Source organism: Mastomys coucha, unplaced genomic scaffold (assembly GCF_008632895.1).
Source record: "Mastomys coucha isolate ucsf_1 unplaced genomic scaffold, UCSF_Mcou_1 pScaffold22, whole genome shotgun sequence".
Taxonomy (NCBI): domain Eukaryota; kingdom Metazoa; phylum Chordata; class Mammalia; order Rodentia; family Muridae; genus Mastomys; species Mastomys coucha.
Window position 1 is genome coordinate 110,363,960 of NW_022196905.1, and position 13,046 is coordinate 110,377,005.

Below are 13,046 nucleotides of genomic sequence, written 5' to 3' on the forward strand. Positions count from 1 at the left end.
GGTTAACTACCCAGACAGAGTCAGAGATGGAAAAGCCCTGCCAATAAAAGGAGTCCTCCATATAGCTCCGAGCCCAAAAAAGCTACCTGGTCAGTGGTAGACTCTAACCTTAATTAGCAGTTTTCCCACAATGCACTGTGGAAACAGAGACACATGGTTCCCTGAAACTCCTAGCCAGCATGACCTTGCCTGATAGGTTCAGGTCAGTGAGGACCCTGTCTCTTAGAATGAGGTCACTTGTACCTGAGGACAACACTTGGAATTGACCTCTGTCCTCCACATGCCAGTACATACCACATGTACTCATACCTGCACAGGCACATGCAACTGCACACTCCAAACACGTACACACAGTATGCCATTGCACGTCAAAGGGAGGAAAAGCCACCTAAGAACTCTCTATCCACTCATCTTCCCACAGTGCCTCAGGCTGAGTCCAATTATCCCCATTTCTTGGTTGAAGAAAACTGAGGGGATTAAGGAGTTGCCTGAAGAACCCAGATCAAGCTGCAGAAGGCAGCTCAGGGACATAAGAGTGGGGGAGCTTTTCAGAAGAGACACAAAACCTTCTGTTTAGACTTGTTTTTGCTTTACTTTGCCCTGCCCCGCCCCACCCTGCCCTGCCCCGCCCTGCCCCACCCTCATCCTATGGGAAAGGACAGAAGCCATTTTAACACAAGATAAAAATAATGCTCAAATAAATAAATAAGTGAAAATAGAGCTTTCCGACCTTAAGAAGAAAGACTGCATTAGCCATTAGAAAGCTCACAGGAATTAATAAGAGTGGTCAGCCCCAGGGAAACCTAGGAACGGCTTCCAAAGAGCAAGCTTAAAACCTCTAGATGCCTTGAGTTCTGAGATTATATAAGTGCAAAAAAAAAAAAAAATCAATTCAAAAAGTCAGCATAAGGAAAGTGAAAAATGCCTTCTCTGAAATACCAAAACTCTCCACTAGCGAGAAAAATGAGGGAAGAGTGGGGGAGGTGTTCTTGCTTATTCTTGTCTGGTTTTTGCTCAGGACAATGTATTACTTTTATTGGCAGGACTTCTTTTAAATAGAAATTACTCTCAGGGGTCTGGAGAGGTGGCTTTTGCTGCTCTTCCAGGAAACCCCAATTTGTTTCCCAGTACCTACAATCAGGCAGCTCACAATGACTCCAAAGGACACAATACGCTCTTCTGGTCTCCATTGGCAAGTGCATTCCTGAGCACATCCCCTACACAGCAAACACGTGTGTGTGCATTTAGAAATAAATAGATAAAATATAAATTATTTCCAATGAATCAGAAGGATGTCTATGTTGAAAGAAAAGCCATGGTGTCATATTCAGTGAAACATGTCATAAACCACATACCAATGTCACCTTTTCTCTTCTTAACATTTGCCTTTATGTGACAGCTCATTAATAGTAGCCAGTAGGCAATGATATGATGAATGGGTAAGTTTTATTGTCTCTGTTCTGCTTGTCTGGGTTGGTTGGTTGGTTGATTGGTTTTTTGTTTTTGTTTTTGTTTTTGTTTTTAACATATAATTCACACAAATTGGCTGGGCAGAAAGAAACATGAAGGAGTTCATGTGAGGGGAGAAGCTCTTTGATGAAGATTAAATTTCAGATTTGAACAGAGGCAGAAAGTGGGAATAAAAAAATTCCAGCTTTGGGGAAGAGGTCAGAGGTTAAAGGTCAGAGTTCAAGGAATCATGGGTACTAAGAGCAGTCCCTAGAATCTGTGTGTTAGAAACACAGTTCCCAAAGGACTAGGGCTGTGGTATCTGGGGGTGTAGATGTGGGGAAGTAACAAGGCCTAGATTCAGTCCTAAGGGTGGACCCCCTACAATGGTGTTAGTGGCTTTCTAGGCTCTATGTCATGATGGGATAGCCTCTGCCATGTTTTCGTGCAACAAGAAGACCCTGACAAAGGCCAGCCTTCTCTCAGACTTCTCAGACTCTCAGCCTTCAGAATCATGAGCTCCATCAACTTTTAAAAGTATGATCTTTGAAAGTCTGCACACAGATACAATGTATCTTATCATATCCGCCCCCACATCCTCCCTCCAATTCATTCCTATACCACCCTCCCAATTTCACATCCTCTCTCTTTTCATTCCTCCAGTACACTGACTCTAATGAGTGCTGCCACACACACACAGTATGGCGTCATCCACTGAGACATGAACTTCCTAGCTCCCATTCCCCCAGAGAAGATCGACTCATCTCCAAGCAGCCACCAACTGTAAATGGCTTCTCAGCTAAAAGTGGGACCTGGGAAGCACCTCCTTCCTCCATGATGGAATTTCTAACTGGTTTGATCTTGTATAGGTCCTGTCTGGTGACCACAACCACTGTGAGTTCATGCGTGGAACAACCATGTCTTATACTCTCTCTGCCCCTTCTTCTGAGATGTTCCCTGAGCCTTGGTGGGGAAGGAATTGCTGTAGATGTCCCCTCTACCGCTGAGCGATTGATGCCACCTATCCTTTGAACAGTTACGAGTCTCTGCAGAAGCTTCTTCCTGATACAATAACTGTCTCTGACCGAGGTTGAGAGCAGCCTAAATCCATGCATATAAACACAAATAATTAGAAGCTGTTTGACAACCCTATTTAGAAAGGCAGCGTGGACCATTTCTCCCCTAGGGCCTGTGATGTCTTAGCCAGAGGTTTCAGTCCTGTTTATAGTACAAGCAGTAAATTCCCTCCAGTGGAGCATGTCTCCAGTTCTATCAGGAGAACAGTTGTCCACCCCATAAGCAGCCCTGCCAAAGCAGCCCTGCCACTGTCACACCAGTGGGCACACCTCGTCTGGCATGCAGAGTCCAGAGTTAGGAAAACCATTGATGGTTCTCTCTCCCAGCAGCCAGCATTGCCCCTGGCACACTAAAGCAGCTAGGTGGCAGGGAGGGAGTCTCCTGGTCAGGTCAAGACTGTGTCTCTGTGTCTAAGTTTCTAATCATCACTTAAATTTCTAATCATCACAAACTATTACATCTCCAGTGTTCATCACAGCAGGGAAACAGATGGAGATGCTGGCACCTTGAGGCCATAAAGCCTAAGTAGCTAATGATGGGTAGACTGACCCGAAATAGCTGACAGAGGAGGAATCTAGAGGCATGAGGAGAGTGATTTTTAACACAATCTCAGACACAGCCACACTAGGGGAGGTAGATCTGAAAATCCCAGAAAGGCATCCTTCAAGAGTTAAACTGGGAGTAGCCAACCTAGCGATGACCAAGTCCTGATTTTAATTATATAGACTCCAGGCAAATGAACCTCACAAAGGATAAAAGAGAAAACAGCAGCGGTCAAAAAAGAAAAAAAAAGAAGAAAAGGAAAAAGAAAAAGAAAAATGCTATAGCAGGATGGGCTGGATGGCCCAGTGGGTGAAGACACTTGACCCAACCTGTCCCAACCCACATAGTAGGAGAGAACCAACTTCTTCAAGATATCCTCTGGCCACCATACATGGACCATGGCACACACCTACATGTATACACACACACACTTTTATCCCTGAGGCTGGGTAGACAGGACACCCAGTAGAGATTACATAGTTAAAGGTGAAACAGTGACCAGAAGAAATTCAGGGGTGTGATAGTCTCAAACCCAGAAGCAAAGCCATCTTCTAGGACCCAAGGGGAAAGATTGGACAGAGCATAGAACTCAGGGGCTTGAGTAAAGTAGAATAGACAGGACAGCCTTTTGGGAGGATGCATCTGTCTCTGTGTGTGTGTGTGTGTGTGTGTGTGTGTGTGTGCATATATGAATATATGTGTGTATTCATGTGTGGGCTTAGGTATGTACAAGTGTGCTGGTGTACATGTGTGCGCATTTGTTTATGTGGAGGCCAGCAGTTGGCATCAGGTATGTCCCCTTACTGAGGTGGGGTCTCTCCCTGAACCCAGCTCTCATGAATTCAGCTAGTCTGGCTAGCCCACTTTCCCCCTACCCCTGTCTCTGCCTCCTGAGCACTGGACTTTTATGTAGATGCTGGGGATCCAAACTCAGGTTTTCATCAGCTGAGCCATCTCCCTAACCTCTCTCAGGAAGGTTTTGACAGGCTTTAAAACAGTGGCTGGCACTTAGTAGAATACATAGATGGTTGGTTGGTTGGTTGGTTGGCTGGTTGGTTGGTTTGTTGATTAATCATTCTGTTCTACAAGAAAGGAATGGGATTTTTAAGTCCTGTGTTTTCAGTAAAGGCTTACAGAGAGATGAGACAGCCTAGGGCCTGGGTATCTTCATAAGGGATCTTATCACCCACAAGATTAATTTCCTCATTATTTCTGTCACAGACTATCTTTCAAAACAAAACAAAACAAGACAGGCCTCTGCCACAGGATCTTCTAGAGTTCTCCATCTTTTCCATGACCACAACACCCGTGTCCTCTGGCAATACCCCACATCAAGCCGTCTCCCTGACTCTGCCTCTAAGCTTTTCTCAAGGGTGTAGGAAAAGCCCTCATGGGTGCATTCTTCAAGTATAGGGATCCAGACTTCAGGAGCAACCCTTAGCCCAAGAACCCTCAGCCCATGGGGCACAGGAGTCAGAGCAAGCCCATCTCACATGTCCCTCAGTGGCTAATTCTGAACCATACCTCTTGGCTTCCACAGCATGGAACTGTTTGATAATGAACCATTTATCACCTTGGTCCTCCCTTGTCTCATTCTTCCCATTCCTTTATGCATGAATACTTAGACATATGTGTGCATGTGGTGTATGTGTGGTGTGTGCATGTACATATACTGTGTATATGTGTGCATTTGTGTGTATGTTTTGTGTGTGTATGTTGCATGTGTACGTGTGTACATGTGTTATGTGTTGTCTGCATGTACATATGTTGTGTGTAAATGTGTGTATATATGTGTGTATGTGTACATGTTTGGTATTTGCATGTACATATGTTGTGTGTGCATGTGTATGTATGTATGTATGTATGTATGTATGCAAATGTGCATACATGTGTATGTCATGTGCATATATATATATACATATATATGTATATATATATATAGTATGCGTGTGTGTGTGTGTGTGTGTGTGTGTGAAAGCAGAGATTGATGCCACTTTTTAACTTACTTTTTGAGGCAATGTCCCTTACTGGACCTGAATCATACCATTTTGGCTAGACGTCTAGTCACTGAGTCCAGGTATCCTCCTGTCTCTGTCCCCCAAGTGCTAACATTACAGAAGCTCACTATCATGCCTGGATTTTTAGTTGGGTAGTTGGGATTCAGGTCCAAGTCACTTAAGCTTGTGCTCCAAAGACTTGGCCAACTGAACCACCTCCCCAGGCCCCTGTTCTCAAATTCCTGGTTACTAGAACCAGCTCCTAAATAAGCTAACCACTCTCAAATCCAAGTCTTGGGTCCTACTTTTGAACAAACCCATCCAAAATCTTCATACATTAGTGTGAGCTCTTCCAAGGACCAGGTTGGATGAAGGGATACACCATGTGTGGCCTCCCTCAGGACCTTGAGTCTTCCTCCCCCAACTGTTTCCCTCAGCTCTCTCCCTCTCTCTCTCTCTCTCTCTCTCTCTCTCTTACAGGGATTGCCTGCTGCACAGAGCTGTTTAGGCCAAAGTTCCATGTCAGGGATGCCTACATTCAGTCACATGTGGCTCACATTTGGTGGGGCACCAGTGTGGTCCACTGCACCCAACTAGGATGTTCCTAAGGGATCACCCAGTTTCAGAATTCCCTGGAAGCTTGGCTGAGCCTCCAATTAGACTGCGCAGAAGCTCTCATTTCCCTCTACCCACCCTCTACAGATCCTTTGTTCCAACAGATATGGATGCAAGGGCTCACCCTGGCATGCATGCTGCACGCTCGGCTCCATCTTCACAGTCAAGTGTCTCTGCGAGCCAGGTCCGTGCATTCTCAGTCCCTGGCCCACAGTCAATGTATGCTATTGGATTAGTTAGTTGATTGACTGACCAACAATTGGTTGATGGTTAGTTGGTTAACTGATTGATTTGGTGGTGGCAGAACTGTGCATGCAAACTCTACTAGTCTCATCTGTTATGCTAGGTCAAGTAAAGTCCTCCTACTCACTGTCAACTTTCCTCTGTCCTTTTGGCGCCTAGGCACCACCTGGATAGGGTATTCCAGTGACCCAAGGCTCAAGATTGACTAAATCATTCCCAGGCTTCCATCTCCCAGACTTTCACCTTCCTCCTAGTCATAAACCCAAGGATAAGAAAACAAATGCCAACGGCATCTAGGACATCTCAAGCCAGGAACCAAGTGGCTGCACTTGACCTGCTTATGTTTTGGATAACAGTGATCTCCAAGTGGACCTGGGGCTGAAGAGAGCAACAAGCTGTCAATAAGCCATCGTCCATGAACCTAATTCTCTCTAGAGATGATTAATTGCCCAAGGCTAGGAATTGACTGCTCTGGTGTCTACCTATTGAAGAGGGTTTAGCTCCATCTGCCCTTTGGTCTAGCAGCAGAAACCTGGCACACAGACAATGGTATCCAGCAGACTGACCTATGGAACGGCATCTGCTTGGGATGAGGCCACAGCAGGTTGGGCACATGATGGGATCAGCAGCCAGCCACCATGTCTAGACTCTGAAACATTTCCTGGCTCGGAGTAATGAAGATACAATGTTTCCTGTCTTCTTTTAGAAAATGAGTCTGCAAATAGTCTCCAGAAAACAATGTGTCCCAGTGATGAATGTAGCTGCAAGGATGTTCACTCTAAAATAATCACAAAAGACTAGAAATAATCTAAATGTCCACCAAAAGGGTGTTTGTTAAATAAGTCACATTCTAACATATCAGGGGAGAAAGTATTCATTAAAATTGATGCTTAGAGAGGCTAGAGGGAAGGTTCAGTCAGTAAAATTTTTTGTCTCAAAAAATATGAGGACCTGTTCAGGTCTCCAGCTCCCATGTAAAAAGTCAATATGGTAGTATCTGTCTATAATCCTAGTGCTGAGGGCTGGGAAGGTATAGAGGCATGCGGCTCTCTGGAGCTCAGTGGAGCTTCAGCCAGCTTAGCTGAATCAGTGTCCCAAAGAGGAGGGAGAGGCTGGGAAGAGCCCAGCACTTAAGAGCACTTGCAGGTCTTGCAAAGACCCAATTACAGTTCCCAGAACTCCCATTAGGTGGCTCATAATCACCTGTAACTCTAGCTCCAGGGTATCTGACGCCCTCTTCTGGCTTCTGCAGGCACCTGCACCAACATGCCCAGACATATGATTTAAAATAAAAATCTTAAAAATAAAGAAGTGGAGAGCAGTGAAGGAGGTTAAGTGGTTAAGAGCACTGACTGCTCTTTCCAGAGGTCCTGAGTTCAAATACCAGCAACCACATGATGGATCACAACCATCTGGAATGGGATCCAATGCCCTCTTCTGGTGTGTCTGAAGACAGTGACAGTGTACTCACATACATGAAATAAATAAATCTTTAAAAGAGAGGGAGAGAGAGAGAGGGACATGGAGAACACTTAACAATCAATGAAGACTTGCAATGTTGACCTCAGCTTCCACACACATGCACACAAATATGGTGTACCACTAAAGCCCTGCTGTGTTGTTACATAAAAATGATGCTGTGTGCACCTTACCTCCATTAAAAAGGAAGAAAAGGAAAAGGGGTGGAGTCAGAGAAAGAATCATGGGATTTGGACCTAAAACTTCTAATCTGCCCTGGTGGAAGATGACTCGGTTACCCTGGAACCCCAAAAGCAGAAACCGACCTAAGAGTGGTGCCTCTGAGGGCTCTTTTATTAAAAGAGGTTGGGAATACCAGGAAAGACAAGGGGGAAAAAAATAAAGTGGTGAATTCAGAGCACAGGGCTCCTGCCTCCTACTCAGGACTCTGCCTTTGAGGAGCTTCCCAGCCTGGTCATCATATCCCAGCAGTGCTGGCTGGAAGTGCTGGCTGGAGGGATCACTGAGGGTCTCTCTGTAGTTGTATATCCTGCCTGGAAAAGAATTCTAAGACTCTTTGGATCCTAGCCCTAAAGCTCTCATCACTCCTACCAGTACTACCAACGTTGCCTAATTCTCTTAAGGTAATCAGCAGTAGACTTGTTTTCCAGCCTTCTCCTCCCCAGCCATAGGCCCCTATTCCCTTTCTCAGGATGAGTTCCAAAACTGAAGGGCAGGACAAGGCAACCAAACTGGTTGTGGTAGTTTGAATATGCTTGGCACTCTCAGGAGATGTGGCCTTGTTGGAGTGGGTGTGGCCTTTTGAAGTAGGTGTGGCCTTGTTGGAGAAAATGTGTTGTTATGGACCTGGCCTTTAAGACCCTCATCCTAGCTCCCCAGCTCTTCCAGCCTCATGTGTGCCTGGATGCTGTCATGCTCCAGCCTTGATGATAATGGACTGAACCTCTGAATGAGTAAGCCATCCTCAATTAAATATTGTCCTTAAAAGAGTTGCCTTGGTCATGGTGTCTGTTCACAGCAGTAAAACCCTAACTATGACAAGAGTTGAGAAGGCCTGGCCTTCCATAGTCACAGCTGATTGACAGGATGTGAATGCCTTTGTTGGGGAGACATTATTCTACCTACCACAGAGAAAAGAAAGAAAACTCATACCTATCATGGTCCTGTAACCACCTGCATTCTTGACAGCTTAGACCTTTTCAGGTATGTTGAGTATGTACCATTTGCCAAGCTGCCCAGAGAAGCCCCAATTTCTACTAAAGAAGGGCTACAATTGGAGATCTTCTCCCAGGCTACTAACCACCCCTATCTACTATTGGTACTGGATTTCATTTTTCAGAACATTCCACTGCATTGAAACACTTTCAAAAGCTCTGCTCAGCCAAATGCTGTCCGTCATGAAATGATGACCTAGGATCTGGGGAACCCAATGAACTAGACACAGGAAGATCATCCTAAAACAGTGGCTCTCAATCTGTGGGTCAAGACCCCTTGAGGAGGATGAAATATCAGATATATCAGATATTTATGTTATCTTCTAAACAGTACCAAAACTACAATTGCAATGAAAAAGGAGCAATGAGATAATTTCATTGTTGGGTGTCACTACAACATGAGGAACTGTATTTAACTGTCACAACCTTAGGAAGGTAAAAACCACTGTCCTAAAGCAAGTTAGCGTTCTCCCCTACCTTGGGGCCATGGGACTCCCAAGCTAAGAGGGAAGTCATTTACAGAAGATGCAGCACAGAGTGCTCAGGGGTACACACCACTTCTAGTACTGCACAGACATTTGCTAGGCAGTGTGTTCTACACTAGCAAAGAGGACCATAAATGTAGTGGGTACAGGGTGCATAGTGCACAGACTCAAGCACATGGGCTGCCCCTGTTGAGTAACTGGTATTGTTTCTATGTATTTCTCCCTTTGGCAGCAATGCTTTTGTGGGAGCTGCCTTTGTGTCATGGCTGGTGTGTCCTTCCCTCTCAGCACCTGATCAGCTTCCACATCCCCCTCAGGTCTCCTCTGCTCCCACCCTCCCCTAAGAAAAGCTCTTAGACCCCACTAAAAGGCACAGGGTCTCCTGCTTAACACTCTCATAGGATCCTGGGTTTTCTTTGTAGCCATAATCCCAATTGTTAAGTCATTATTTATGCAATAATTTGTTTGCACCCTGACTTCTTCAACAGTGTGATCTCTCTGAGGATGGCAGTTAATTGGCACCATGTGACTGATTCTGTCTCATGGGCTCTTATGTGTCACTTCTAGGCAGATGCAGAGTTAACAACAATCTCTAGTTACCAACATCCCTACAACAGAGAGGATGGTACCCATCAACGTGTAGTCACTGAGTGGCTATAGAAAGAGCACCTTCTGTTGATTATGCTAAGTAAGAGGGGGCTACTAAACACAGTCTGGGATTTCTTTTTTCCTTTTTTTTTAAGATTTATTTTATTTATTTTATTATGTGAGTACCCTGTTGCTCTCTTCAGACACACCAGAAGAGGGCAACAGATCCCATTCCAGATGGTTGTGAGCCACCATGTGATTGCTGGGAATTAAACTCAGGACCTTTGGAAGAGCAGTCAGTGCTCTCAACCACTGAGCCACCTCTCCAGCCCCTACAGTCCAGGATTTCAAAGCTTAGATATTTGCATTTCTGTAGACGTGGGCTATCCTGAACAAGTCACTGTGTGTGGCACAGCATAGAAGACACAGAAATAAATGAATGACTCTCTTCTGGAACCGCAGACAGAACTGAGATTGAACAATATTGCCTATCCATGGAGATGGAGCATCACTGCTAACCCACCCCACAGAAAAAAGCAAACTAGGACACTAGTTAGTGAAAAAACAGGCAAGTGCTGAGATCAGATGACTGTTCAACACTCAGCCATAAGTGGGGCGTTCAGCACTCTCCCCAAGACTCAGGGAATCTAATAGGAGCTGGAGAGAGAGAACACAAGAGCTGGAACAAGGGTAGAATACTATGGAATGGTAACTTCTGGGCTATACTTGGCCATTACACTCTTCAGTTCATAGCATCTATGATCACCAAGAGATTGTCTGTCTTAGAGTTTCCATTGCTATGAAGAGGCACCATGATCAAGACAACTCTTATAAGGACAACATCTAATTGGTGCTGGCTTACAGGTTCAGAGGTTCAGTCCATCATCATCATGGCAGGAAGCACGGCAGTGTCTAAACAGACATAGTGCTAGAGAGGATCTGAGAGTTCTGCATCTTGATCCAAAGCCAGCCAGGAAGAGACTTTCTTCTGCAGGCAGCTAAGAGAAGGTTCCCTTTCATACTGGACAGAACTTGAGCATAGGAGCCTCAAAGCCCACCCCCACAGTGATTCACTTCCTCCAACAAGGCCACACCCACTCCAACATTGCCACACCCACTCCAACAAGACCACAACTTCTCCAACATTGCCACACCTCCTAGTAGTGCCCCTCCCTAGGCCAAGCATATTCAAACCACCACACTGTCCATTAATATCCTCTCATGGAGTGAGAAGAGGCTCATGAGGCCCAGCCCTTCCTTGAGGATTTACAGACAGTTCATGGTCAAAAGGGAAGGAGATATTTCTTCAATGGTGGAGCAATTGGTAGCATGCCCACTCTCCTGTAAATAAACGCTGCTCACCTGTGTTACCCATTCACTAAAGGGTTAAAATTAGGTTAAAAGAGGAAGGGAATCAGTGAGACTGGGAGGGAAACAGGAGAGTGTAGTGATGAACATGGTCAACTTCATTATGCACAGGTATGAAAATGTCATATAACGGAACTCATTATGTACAATAAACACAAGCTAATAAATAACTTTTAAGTGAAAGAGCAGGGGTTCTGTCACCCAGTCTGGCAGCTAAAAATATGGCTCTTTGACCTTGAAGCTGCAGGACTGAGGTCCCAAAAACCCTCATTGAAGCTGAGCACAATTAGGCACTCAACAGCCTGGGAAAACCCACTACAACCCAAGCCATTAGTCACAGAGCATTGTTTAGAAATGGTTTCAATTTATAATATTTATGAATTGATCTGCAGGAACCTGTACACACCACTCATCAATACAACTAATTGGCTTTATGGCTTTGTTTGGTTGGCTGGCGCATTCAGACTCCCGTCTTAAAGAAAAGAGGAACTCGCATGCTGGGGTTTTGGCCAGAGAATTGACTGAAACTGGTACATTTAAAAAGTGAAGGGGCTGGACATGTAGCTTGGCTGGTAAGGCACTCTGGTAGCAGGCATGAAGCTCCAAGATTGAACCCCAGCCCCTCAGAAATCCATGTGGTGGTGCGTGCTTACAATTCCAGCACTAAAGAAGGGAAGGTAGGATGATCCGAAGCTCAAGGTCACACAAAACACCTTTCCCTCCTGTTTACCCCTTGAGTATCAACATGTTCACAGTAAAAGGGGACAAAGAAACTACGGTTCTGAGTTAGCTTTTTTTTTTTTTTAAGATTTATTTGTCTTTATTTTGTGTGAGTGTTTTACCTGCTTGTATAACTCTGCAGTGTGCAGTGCCCACAGAGACCAGAAGAGGTCATCAGATCCCCTGTGACTATAGTTACAGATGATTGTTAGCCACCATATGGGTGCTGGAAATCAAACCCAGGTCCTCTGCAAGAACAGCCAGTGTGTTTGACTACTGAACCATCTCTCTAGCCCCAGGTCTACAGTGTTTAATACACACCAGCTCCTGAGGATCATTAGTGGAAGACGGGGAAGTTGGTGCCTCGATACTAGCCCTGCTAGTTGGGACAGCATAGATTCCCAAAGCTCTGACAGAAACACTGGTGCAGTGACTGGGAAATGGGCAAAGCAGACTACAGCAAAGGAAGCTTCTTGCTATAGCATGGAGAGTGTCTACTGAGACCACCATTTGTCCTTGAGTCTAAACAGAGAGCTGAGGCTGGCTAGAAGGCCCAGCAGGGAAAGGCCCTCCACCCAACCCAACAACCTAGCTAGATTACTGGGACCCATGTGTTGGGAAGAGAGAACCAACTCCTGCAAGTTGTCCTCTGGCCTCTGAGATATGTGTGCTATGGCAGGTGCTTAACATACATACATGCATATGCACACACATGTATATATACATATATATATACACACACATATATAAACATATGTATATGTAATAAACAAATGCCTAAACGCACATGGTTTTGGAGTTCCTCTATATATGTACACCTACTGTTCAGGAAGCCTTAAACATGAAAGACATATCCCATTGTCTTAGTGAGGGTTTCTATTGCTGTGAAGAGACACTATGGCCAAGGCAACTCTTATAAGGACAACATTTACTTGTGGCTGGCTTATAGGTTCAGAGGTTCAGTCCATTATCATCATGGAGGAAACATGGCAGCATCCAGGCAGGCATGTCTCTGGAGAAGGAGCAAAGAGTCTTACATCTTGTTCTGAAGGCAAACAGAAGAGTGTGACTTCTAGGCAGCTAGGAGGAGGGTCTCCTTGCCACTCCTCCAACAAGACCACACCTCCTAATAGTGTCACTCCCTGGCCTAAGTACATTCAAATCACTACATTCACTATCACAGAAAAGGTGATATGGTTTGCATGTGTTCATGTTTCCCTTTAACCTGGGACCTTGTTCCTGCTAGACAAGGCCTCTGGCTGAGCTAC